The sequence below is a fragment of the Symphalangus syndactylus genome, chromosome 10 (genome assembly GCF_028878055.3).
Source record: "Symphalangus syndactylus isolate Jambi chromosome 10, NHGRI_mSymSyn1-v2.1_pri, whole genome shotgun sequence".
Taxonomy (NCBI): domain Eukaryota; kingdom Metazoa; phylum Chordata; class Mammalia; order Primates; family Hylobatidae; genus Symphalangus; species Symphalangus syndactylus.
In genome coordinates, this window is record NC_072432.2 from 10,941,262 (window position 1) to 10,953,359 (window position 12,098).

The window sequence follows — 12,098 nt, forward strand, 5'->3', positions numbered from 1 at the left end:
ATATCATGAACATTTTCCCATGCTTCAAGATATATACACTAAGAATATATTCAGGGCCACAAAACAAACCTCAACATATTCAAAAGAATTCACATCTTATAGCATGTGTTCTACAATCACATGGAATCAAACTGGAAATCAATAACAGAGAAATGATAGGAAAATCTCATAACACTTGAAAACTAAATAGCACACTTCTAAATAACCCAGAGGTCAAAGAGGAAGTCTCCAGATAATTTTTTAATATATTGAACTGAATGAAAATGAAAATTCAACATATCAAAATTTGTGGCACTCAGCTAAAGCAGTGCTGAGGGGAAAATTCATAGCACTAAATGAATATATTAGAAAAAGGAAAAATTCAAATAAATAATCTAAGCTTCCACCTCAAGAACCTAAAAAAAAAAGTAAATCCAAAGAAAGCAGAAATAAGGAAATAAAAACCAAACTCCATGAAATTGAAAACAGAAAAACAATAGAGAAAATCAATCAAGGACTAGTTTTTTGATAAGATCAATAAAATTGGTAAACCTCTAGTAAGACTGACAAAGGAAAAAAGAGGAAAGACATAAATTACAAATATCAGAAATAAAACAAGGATATTACCATAGACCCTATGGATATCAAAAGGATACTCATGGAATGCCACAAAAAACTTTATCCACATAAATTTTGACAACTTAGATGAAATAGACCAATTCCTTGAAAAACGTAAACTATAACAACTCACCAAATATAAAGTAGATAATTTGAATAGCCCTTTAACTATTAAAGAAATTTAATTGGTAATTTTTAACCTCCTAAAAAAGGAAATCTCCAGGCCCAGATGGTTTCCCTGGAGAATTCTGGATCGCTTCCAGGTTTGGGCTATTACAAATAAAGCTACTATACACGTTGTGTACAGGTTTTTAAACAAATACGAACTAAGGATAAGTGCAACAACCTAGATGGGTCTTAGTGAATTATGTAGAGTGAAAAAAGCCAGTCCCAAAAGGTTTCACACTATATGATTCCTTTTATAACAATCTTGAAATAACAAAATCATAGAGATGGAGAATAGATTAGCTGTTTCCTGGGGTTAAGGTGAGAATGGCACAGGAAGAAAGGGGGCATGGCTATAAAAGGGCAACACAAGTGATCCTCGCAGTGGTGAAAATGTTCTGTTGCTTGACCGTATTAAGGTCCATGTCCTGGTTGCTATCTTGTACTACAGTTTTGCAAACTGCTCCCATCTGGGGAAACTGGTGAAAGATACACAGGATCTCTGCATTCTTTCTTAAAATTCTTTCTTAAAAGATAAAACATTTAATTTTTAAAAATTAAAATAAAATGGAAATCACACTAAACATACATTTGTATTTTATAATTTTTAATAATATTTCATGAGCATTTTCTCATCGTCTAAAATATTTTTATGTATTATATTTTTTGGCTTCTTTATACATCAACTATGGGTGTACTATAATTATTTGATTATTTCTTTTCCTTATGGGTTTGGATTGTTTCAAATTTTTTTATTATTATGAAAACTGATGAGAAGAACATCCTGGTGCCCTTTTCTTTTAGAAAAAAATTGTGGAGATATAAGTCACATACCATAAAATTCACTCATTTAAAGTGTACAGTTCAACATTTTAAAAATAATTCAGTGTTGTATAACCCTCACCACAATCTAATTTTAGAATATTTTTGTTCTGCTAAAATAAACATCATACCCATTAGCAATGAATCTGCATCTTCCCAACTTTCCTACTCCAAACCTAAGCAACCCTACTCTATTTTCAGCTCTATAAATTTGCCTATTCTGGATTTATATAAACAAAGCCATAGGATGTGGTCTTTTGTGCCTGGCTTCTTTCACTTAGCATAGTGTTTTCAAGGGTCATCCATGTTGCAGCAAATATCACTACTTCACACCTTTTTACAGCAGAATAACATTCTACTGTATGGATAGATCATATTTTATTTATTTTTTCAATAGTGGTGAATATTGGGCTCTTTTCACTTTTCAGTTAGTATAAATAGTACTGCTATAAACCCTCACATACAATTTTTCTGTGTGGACACATGTTTTCATTTTCTTGGGCATACACCAAGAGCAGAATTGCTGGGTCATACGGTAACCCTATGTGTAACTTTTTAACCTGGTGCCCATTTCTGATTATTTCTTGAAGACGCTCTCCTAGAAATGAAAATAATTGGTCAAAGCACATAGTCACCTTTATGGTTTCTGATTCATGTTGCCGAATTACACATCTAAAAATTGTGCCAACTTCTGCTCTCACTGTTGTGCAGGATGATGCTTTCATGGTACAATTATGAACTCCAGAAGGTCTCCATGATCTGATCTTCAGTCATCTGATCTCTGTTTGGGCCCACAGGACTCACGAGGCAGCCCCCTCCTTTTCTAGATCAGGCTTTGTGAAGGAGCCAGAAGACCTCGTTCTCCCAAGCCTGCTACTTGCTGGCCATGTAACCTTGAGCAAGTTATTTCCTTCTCTGCAAAAGGAAGACTATACCCTCCTGCCTACTTCACTCAGACATTCAGAAGATCGATGTAGCAATGTGGTGTAGACATGCTTTTGTGATGTGGACACACCCAGGGAATATTTTTTGACAAACACTGCTTAACTGGTTTGTCCTCTGAGTGTCACAACTTTTGGCAGAACTTGGTAGTTGGAGGTCAGTGGTTGGTTGGTTCAGGTATATCTACTTTCACAGAACTTGAGAACAAACAAATTTTTTTCTCATATGAATTTGATCACACTGCATGATTTTGATGTGTTATTTATTATGCTGAACAACACACACACACACACACGTACATGTGCACACACACTACCACCAGTGGCCAAGTCAAGGAGGGACAAAGAAGGTGAAGGTGCCCTTGAATCTATCCTTCAATAGTGAAGTTTTTGTTCTTACTGATAAAAGTTCTTCCTTCCATTGAAATGAAACTTTCCCCCCACAGAAATTCTCATCAGTAGTCTTTGCTTGGCCCTCAGTCCTGTGGCCATGCCCCATTGCAAAGTTTTTCTCTAAGACTCTTCCCACAAGCCCAGTGCCTTCCTCCGCAACCAGGAGGATAGTGAGGTCCCCTGGCCAGCTGATGGCCCCCACACCGAGCCCAAGGTGACCTGTGCCCACTCCCTGGTCAGCATGCTGGCATCTGGACCACTGGGCATTTTTCCATTGGTTCACGGGAGGTCCTGCCTAACTTTGGGATGAGGAGAAGACAGAAGAGGCCACTATGACCAGAGGTGGGCCAGTGACCTGGAATCAGGGCTGTGACCTCACTGGGTGCTGACGAGCATCTAGCCTGGGGCCTGGGAATGAGATCCCACCAGATGGTCCCCAAGGAGCTGTGTGTGTCCAATGGAGAAGGCCTGTATCTTACTCAACTTTCTTTACTAGACCCAGAAGGTTTATTTGAGAGGGGAAGATATTTAATTAAGTAAGATTAGCTGCTAGGTAGTAAATGCCTCCTGTGTTCCAGCACTGTACATAGGTCATCTTTAATCCTCACAGCAACCTCCCAAGTAGGCATCACCACCCATCTCGCAGATAAAGAAACTGAGACTCTGCGAGGTTAAGTCACTTGCCTGAGCCCATAAAGCTAGGACCAGCAAAGCAGCCTTTGCAGCCAGGTCTCGCTGACTCCAAAGCCCACACTTTCCTCATTTCATGATCACATTGTCTGTAAGCTGCAGCCCCACACCCAGGGCTGCCCTAGCCCGCTGTGCAAAGGGTCAGCCCAGCAAGAATGGAAGTTCCCGGAGCCAGCAAGGACCCTGCCCAGGGCTGGGTTCAAAGCACCAGCTTTAACAGCTGTAGGAGGGAAAGCAGTGAGCAAATGTGCTCAGTGTCTCAGTCCCAAAAAGGTGGACATGGCCCCACCCACATGAGCTGGAGTCCCTCTCCCGCTCCCTGGGCGGCTTGGGTCTTCTTGTATTTATTCTGGCTTCTCACCTTCTCCCCTCTTCCTCTGCAAAGCCCTTTGTGTAGTGGGTTTTCCCTTCCAACTCAATCTCAAGAATTGTTTAGCCAAGGAGGGCCCTTGAGTCTCTCTCTGGGTGTTTGTTTTTGTTGAGAGGAAGCGCTAGTTATGAGTCAGTTCACCAGCAGCGTATCTGAGAGCAGGCCCAACGCGGTGGGGCGCGTGCTCTGCTGACCTGCAGCCATCCGGGGTCAGCCCAGCCTGGCCAGCAGCTGCGGGTCACCAGCCAGAGCCATCACAGGGTGGGTTGTTAGGAGCAGTGTGTGGCAGGCATGACCCTCCTGGTGAGGGACAGGGGGGACAGTCCCCAGGGAAGGGAGCCACAAGGCAGACCACAAGCTGGACAGAAGTCAGGAACACAGGCTGAGGAAAACCACTGCAGTTCTGTTCTGGGACCCCAGCATGCCAGAGCCAAGGACACCCTCCTGAAAGACAGTGCAGCCAACAGAGGCATGGCCCCACACGGGCAGGATGGTGCTGGCCGGCTAAAGGTACCAGTGGGCTGACCTACCTGAGGGATTTGGCAAGGCTAGAGGAGTCGAGGCCAACCTGCAGCTCTGGGCGTCCTGGAGCACATGCCAAAGCCTGTCCAACCATTCGGAAGACCAAGCAGCACAGCGTTGTCACCACACACAAAGTCACAGAAGCCTCCTTCTCCAGGTGTGTGAATACCATGAGGACTCGCCCTGGTTCTTCCTGCAGGCCTCGCCTGTGTAAAGAATGTCTGTCTTCTATCTATCACCCTCCCAAGGATGCGGTTGAAGGAAAAAGAAGCATAAGATGGATTTTCTGCCCTCCAGAGATGTGGACTAAAAATGGGAATGAAAACATGGATGCACAAAACAGACAACAAGGCAACGCTTTCCATTGTTAATGGTGTCAGTTACAGAGCAGCGGTGTGGGTCGGCGCCTGGTCAGCCACAGCTGAGTCTTCTCCTGCACTTCAGCACCAGCCCTGCCCACACAAAGTCCTGGGCATCACACTGCACCAGAAGCTGTGACATGAACAATACCCAGTGATATTTCACAATCACCCCGCCCTTTTATGTTCTGTCTGTCCTTCTGGGCAGGTGCGGGCCGGGCACTGCCCTGCCTGCTTTTAACAGATAAAGAAATGAGCCCAGAGGAAGAAAAGCTCATAAATGTTCACAACATCACCTGCTGAGTCAAGGCACAAACATCTGACATTCTCCCCTCTCTGGCTGCCAAAGGAGAGGACTGGGCCTGGCTGGTTAGTTCCACCCCATGAGAGCCCCCAGAAATGCCCACCTAAGGACTGGTTCCCCTGCCCATGAGCCTGCAGCCACCTAAGAACACACAGTTCTCCTCCAGCAGCCAGTGTGTCTGAGAGGAGGAGACCCTTTCTTTTTGGCCCACTTGCTGGTTTCTCTCAGCACAACTGGGCTCAGTTACACTGAATTTTTGGGCATTACAAGCACCAGTTTTAGAAGCAAAGGCATAATTGCCCCCCACAGGCATTGTTCCATCTGCTGGAAGAATGAATCAATAATATTGGATTAACCCCAGAAGCAGGGCTGCCATGTTCAGTCTGACAGGTTGCACACTGCACAACTGCAGGGGGGCACCAGCCACATAGTGACCTGCGTGGAAGAATTTATAATTTAATGAGGACAAACAAATCTTAGCATAGATGTCACTGTACTAGAGACAAAAGGGTTAGAATCAAGCAGACTTTTCCACAGCTAGCACTAGGGATGATAGTAAATGACAACAGGCTGGGTACTAGGGGCTTGGTCCCAAGCCCAGCTCAGACAGCAACTAACTGACCTTTGGCAAGGGCCTCGGTCACATCACTCCCAACAAGAAAAAGCACAGGAAAGCCCTGCGGGAGCGTCTAACTTAAGTACTACGTAGCATCATTTTAAAAGTGAAACTCTGGCTGGACTAAAAGCCCTTAGCCGTTCCTTCTGGCTGGGCCGTTGTGCAATTTTTTGATATAAAAGGCGGGATCACCAGGGGCAGAGGACTCAGAGATAGGGGAGAGCAGGAAGGGTGAGGTGGGTGAGCCCAGCCCAAACATTCCAAGAACACGGAAGCAAACACCCGCCCTTCGACCACTTCGCTTATTATTACTATTATTATTATTATTATTTTTTTTTGAGACGGAGTCTTTGTCGCCCAGGTTGGAGTGCAGTGGCGCGATCTCGGCTCACTGCAAGCTCCGTCTCCCGGGTTCACGCCATTCTCCTGCCTCAGCCTCCTGAGTAGCTGGGACTACAGGCGCCCGCCACCACGCCCGGCTAATTTTTTTGTATTTTTAATAGAGACGGGGTTTCACCGTGTTAGCCAGGACGATCTCAATCTCCCGACCTCGTGATCCGCCCACCTGGGCCTCCCAAAGTGCTGGGATTACAGGCTTGAGCCACCACGCCCGGCCCACTTCGCTTATTTTTTTCACCCCCTCTCAGGCCGGAACAAAGAGCCTTTTTGTGAGTTTAATGGTGTCTGACTTACTCAGCAAACTTTTCTGTCTCCTTTGCTATGAGGAAAAAAACAAAGCTCTCTGTCCAGTTTGTTAGGTTCCTTTGAAGAGCTTGCTGCTTGGGTTTAGGCAAACAGGAACCCAGCTGGCACCGCCCTGGTCAGGCTGCCTTCTGGGAGACTTTCCCCAGGCCTCGTCTGCACCCGGGCTGAAGAGGGGGCGGAGAGAGGGGGGCACAGAACAAAGGGAGAGGGCACCCAGCACCTTCCAGGACAGGTGTTACGGCTGATGCTCCTGAGCTAGCTCTACCTAAAGGAGCTCACTGAATCCTCACCACGCCTCCAAGGGAAAGGACCGAGCCCCCGCTGCCTGGATCAGGAAACGCAGACTAGCCGAGGTCAAGGACTTTGCCAGCAGTCACACAGACAGGGAGTCCACCCCCAGTGCCTTTACTCTTTCCACTCACTGAGTCCACCCCCACCCAGAGATCCCCCAGCCTTCGCTCATCCCTTCCTCATCCTCTCAGAACCCGGGATCTGCAGAGCAGGAAGTTCAATAGCCAGGCCTGACGTCGTTAGTCAGTCCTGGGGACAGGCATCCTTTCCCCAGCATGGAGGATAAGGAGCGAGTTCAAATTCCAATTCAAGCAACATACAAACGCCAAACTCAGCTCACACCTCTGGCTCTGAGCTGCAGGGTCCACCTGGGGGGAAGGGGAGACAGCCCAGCTCCCTCCCTCCCTCTCCCTTATCTACACACATACACACACTTGCACACACAAAGACACACATGCACATGCATGCACACATGTACGCACATGCACACACACACTCGTGCACACACACACACACTCGTGTACACACACAGGCCTCCTCACATGCCACAGGGAGATAACACACACAGCCACCTCCCAGTGACCACAGAGCTCTATCTCAGGGTGACGTCACCTCATACACAGCTCCCAGTTCACTCTAAGTGACTCATCAAGGGCGTAAACTCTAAGGGTGATGGGGGCATCAGGGTACAGAGACGAAGTCAGTTTAGTACCATTTCCTATCCATGGATTCCCCAGAAATAAGACAGAAAGGAAGGAAGGCCTTTTAAAAGTCCACATTGGAGCCAGTGACTTGTGGCTTTCCCTTGCAGAAAAGAATCTTTGGCAGCAGGTAGTAGTCATCTTCTCCTGGGCCCACCAATCTCACAGCCCCCTCCACACACATACACACACACACACACACACACACACACACACAGAGCTGCAGCTGCAGCACTGCCTAGCTGGCCCCCAAATACTGTAGCGCTGAACAGACCAAGGATGGAGACACTAACTGTGGTCATCACAACCAGTGTGCACAGAACACTCAGCAAGTGCCAGGCTATGCTAAACCCTTTCCATGTGAAAAAGAAATTTCCACTTAATTCCCACAACAACTCAAAAAGGTAGGAACTGTTAAAAGAAAACTTTAGATGAATGAAGTTTAAATTAATCTAGCAATCAATTGAGTTTCATTTGAAATGAATTGAGTTTAATTAAGCAAAGGATTCATGAAGTGGGCAGCCCTCAGACCAGAAGAGGTTCCAAGGGCTGAGCTCCGCTCCATACTGTGGGCAGGGAGTGTTTCTAGACAGAAAATGGAAGTGAGCTGCAGAGACGGCTCGTTGGTCACAGCTTGGTTTGCCTCGTTTGAACATGGACTACTCAGCAGCCGCCTGCAATTTATAGAAGCTCAGCTGCTGTGATTGGCTAAGACTCGGCTATTTCTTACAAAAGTACACTCCTAAGCTAGGGCTGCAGTTCATTTGCTACTAAGGTTGCAGCTGGACTCAAAGTGCAGAGGCATCCTCAGACCAAATTTAGTTTAATTTAACCCTACCATTATTCCCATTTTTTAGATGAGGAAAGTAAGGCTCAGAGCTTGGGTAACGCCTCCAAACTCCCACAGCTAGTGAGTGGCAGAAGAGCCATGGCCAAAACCTGCGCTTTCTGGCCCGAAAGCCCAAGCTCTTCCCGGCTCACTGTGGAGCATCTCTGCCATTTGAACCACCTGTGCTCAGATGACTGTCAGCCCTATCCTGCTTGGCCAGGCCCAGAGCCCATCCTATTCCATCTCCTCCATCCCCGCTTCCTTCCACGTTGTCCCCTGCAGCTTCTTGTCTGCACCACACCGTGGAGTCCAGCAAGGTGATTCAGGGAGGGGACAGGAGATGCAGCTACCTCCTAGTTCCTAGAAGCTTCTGACATCCCAGGTGGCCTCTGAAGTTCTGCAAAATAGGGTGGGTGTGGGAGCCTGGGTGGAGAGAGGGTGTGGTCAGCTGCATAGTATCACCCCCAAAGATGCCCTCCTCCTGATCCCTGGAGCTCGGGAACACGTGACCTCCCTTTGTGGGGTGATTGGGTTATGAACCTGGATCTGGAGAGATGACACTGGATTATTGGGTGCGCCGGGAGTCATCCCAGAAGCAACTTGTAAGAAGCAGGCAGGACTCAGCGCTGATGGTAGGAGTCAGTGGAGAAAGAAGCACTGCCAGGAAGGGGCCTCAAGAAGCCAAAGAGGCAGGAAGATTCTCCTCTGAAGGGTCCGGAAGGAACTAGCCCTGCCGGCACCTTGGTTGGGACTTCCGACCTGCAGACTGTGGGAGCGACATTTGTGTGGTTTAAACCACTGTGTTTGTGGCAATTTGTTGCAGCCACCCCAGGAAACTAGTCCGGAGAGCACACCAGAACCTCGAGGACATATTGGCGACTGCGCTAGGCAGCTGGGGCGGCCTTAGCAAAATGCCCCAGGCTGCCGGCTTGACCAACAGAGACAGATGCGCTCACAGTTACCAGGGGTGGCAGGGCTGCTTCCTCCAAGGCCTCTGCCCTCAGCTTGCAGATGGCCGCCCTTTTGCTGCCTCCTTGCACGGCCAGTCCTCCAAGCCACCTACCCCTGCAGTCACCCTCTAGGAGTCCTAATGTCTTCCTGTAAGGACACCCATCAGACTGGCTCAGGACCCACTCACATGAGCTCATTTTAACTTAATTACCTCGGCAAAGACCCTCTCTGCAAGTACAGTCACAAACCAGGTGGAACTGGTTTGGGCTTGCCTGGAGAACCGGTTGGGGCAGGCCAGGTGAGAGGTGCAGCAGGGCAGGAGGGTCCCTGAGAGAGGGCTCAGCCTAGGAGCAGAAGGACCATGTCTGAGTGAATCTGTCAGGCTTGGGGTGACTCACCACACTTATCTTCCAGGCCAGACCCCCACCGCCGGCCTCACCTCTTAAGCCTAGTGTGGCCCCCAGAAGACAGGGGCTCATAGGTGGTCCTGCCTCACAGCAGAGGGGACCAGAAGGCCGCTGTGCAAGGGGCTCAGTGATTTAGACCTAAGCCCGTGTGCGTCACTGCTGGGAATCTGTAAATGCCGGCCGGGGGGCGTCTGTGCAGGGACATTAGCAACAGAGACAGGGGCCAAGGAGATGTGGATACATGTACCTGCCAGGGTCACCCAGGACTCCAGAGCCTGAAGGTCCCCAGCACCACCCAGGCTCTCTAAGGTGCACCTGGCCCAGCTCACATTCCCAAGCCAGCCAAGTGACTCAGAACACCACCCCTCACCACAGCCTCCCCTCGTTGACCACAGCCTCCTGTCTCCACATGACATCGAAACTGTCTCTTCTCTCCCGGACAGGAGAGGAGGAATCTGCACAGGCAAGGGCCAGGGTTCAGACAGAAGACAACGCCCACACCAGCCACTTGGATCCGGAAGATTCCTGTACACACTTGCGTGGGTATAAAATTACTAACTTGGTGGCTAAAGAGGTAAACAAGAGCTCCGAGGTGTCACTCCTGAGGCTGAGGAAGCAAAGTAAAGAGGTTGGGATTCTTTAAACGTGGAAACTTGGAGGCACAGGCTGTGGGCCTGGGCCCCTAACCTTGAAGGAAGGGGTTCCAGCTGTGAAGTGTCTGAAATGGGTGCAAGGAAGTTGCATTTGCAAGTGCTGGAGAAGCTGCAAAAAGAGTCAGCCTCTGCCACTGAAAGGAGCCGCTGCTGCGGGAGTGGGGGATGCCCACAGGGAAGGAACAAACTCCAGGGTGTGGGTTTCTGCTCAGGCTGGGCAAGTATCTTTAGAAAAGGGACCTGCATAAAGTGTCCATAAAAGCTGCCCCTTTGCATCCTCTAAGCCAGCAGGTTCCCCATGCCTCACCCCTCTTTCCTGAACTCCTCTTCACCCCAATCCCCATTCCTAGGACCCCCTAAGGACAGGCTGTGCCCTGACAACTGTCCATCTCTACCCAGCTGAGACCTCTGTCCAGGACGATGGTTGCAGGACCATGCAGACACGAAGTTTGCTGAGATCCCACTCCAACTGCCTGCTCTCAGATTCTGAGTATTTCTCTAGCCCCCTCATAAAAACACAACTCACTTTCACACTGAAAGAAAAAGATCCCTCCCTAAGTCCTTCATCCTGCATCTCCACCACCCGCCAGGCCCTGCCCAGGCAAAAAGTCTCAGAGCCTTTTAAGATGACCCGAGGACCCAACTCTGTGTGTGTGTGTGTGTGTGTGTGTGTGTGTGTGTGTGTGTGTGTGTCTCTCTCTCTGCTTCAGCTTGTTTCCTGGCCACGAGCAAGGTCCCTCTTTGGTCTGGGAGGTGGGTGTCTGCAGGACACTGGGAGGATTTAAATACAATGATCAGCGTGGGGCCCCTGAGAGGGCCTGAGACAGGATTTCCACTGATTGCCAACATTCAATAGGGAACCCTAGGAGACAAGCAGAAACTCCTGTTCTTATCCACACCTCTGCGGAACGGCGGAGACCACTCAGCCACAAGAGTGGTCTCTACCATTTCAGAGAGTGGCGAAGGAGGGAGCCATCCTCAGCCACTGCTGTGTCGTCGGTGGGCCTGGTTTTCCACACCTCACAGAGCCTGGCACCAGACCGGCGAAGCATGGGCCTTCACGGCACAGGCCCAGGAAGCTTCGAGTCTCAAGATTTATTTTTTGTTTTCTGGGACTTTTGAAAGAAAACGTTGTCATCAATGATTGTTCTCTAGCACGTCTCTGAAGAGCGGCCACCCAAAGGAGACACTGCTGCAGGGGCGTCCACGCGCCCAGGGAAGGAACGAACTCCAGGGGCTGGGTCTGCTCTTGGAGAATGAGGTCGTCAAAACCTCACTTCATGGGGAAGTCTGGAAAAGACAGTTTCCTGCTTTGTTCATCGTGGGCAGCAGGAAACGGTGCAGCCTCCAGTGAGGATGATTCCAGGAGGGTGTAATGGGGCAAGGTATGAAGGGGTAGGAAGTGTGGGGAACCACCCACCCGGGCCATGTAGCTGGCACTGTGGTAATTTAAGAGACCTGGAGAGATAAGGGAGGGATGGTCAGGGGACTTGGAAAAGGAGGAAGGAGGTGGGGAGGAGCCCAGCGGGAAGGAGATGCCTCATCACACCCTCCTCCCTCCCAGCCCCACGGGCTCCCGCTGGCTGAGCCAGCCACAACCAGAGAGCACGAGGTCCCCCACGATGGCTCCCGCCGGTCAGTGTCCTGGGGGAGGAGGAGGTGCACCTGGAGGGGCAACTGGAAGGCACCCCGGAGCCCCCAGAACCCCCTGGGCAGCCCCAGCTTGCACTGCAGGGAAACTGCCATCCAAGATGGCTGCTAGAAAACGGCGATTCTACCTCC

At 49.2% G+C, this 12,098-nt stretch overlaps 1 long non-coding RNA gene across 1 annotated transcript; it reads right to left on the reverse strand.

Moving 5' to 3' along the window:
• Positions 1 to 8,047: 8,047 nt before the first annotated feature.
• On the reverse strand, positions 8,048 to 9,602 carry LOC134731577 (uncharacterized). Its single transcript, XR_010113981.1, has 4 exons — positions 9,468 to 9,602; positions 8,846 to 9,071; positions 8,656 to 8,702; positions 8,048 to 8,150 (listed from the first exon to the last, which is right to left on the reverse strand). It is a non-coding gene; the product is annotated as an uncharacterized lncRNA (long non-coding RNA).
• Between the last annotated feature and the right edge of the window lie 2,496 nt (positions 9,603 to 12,098).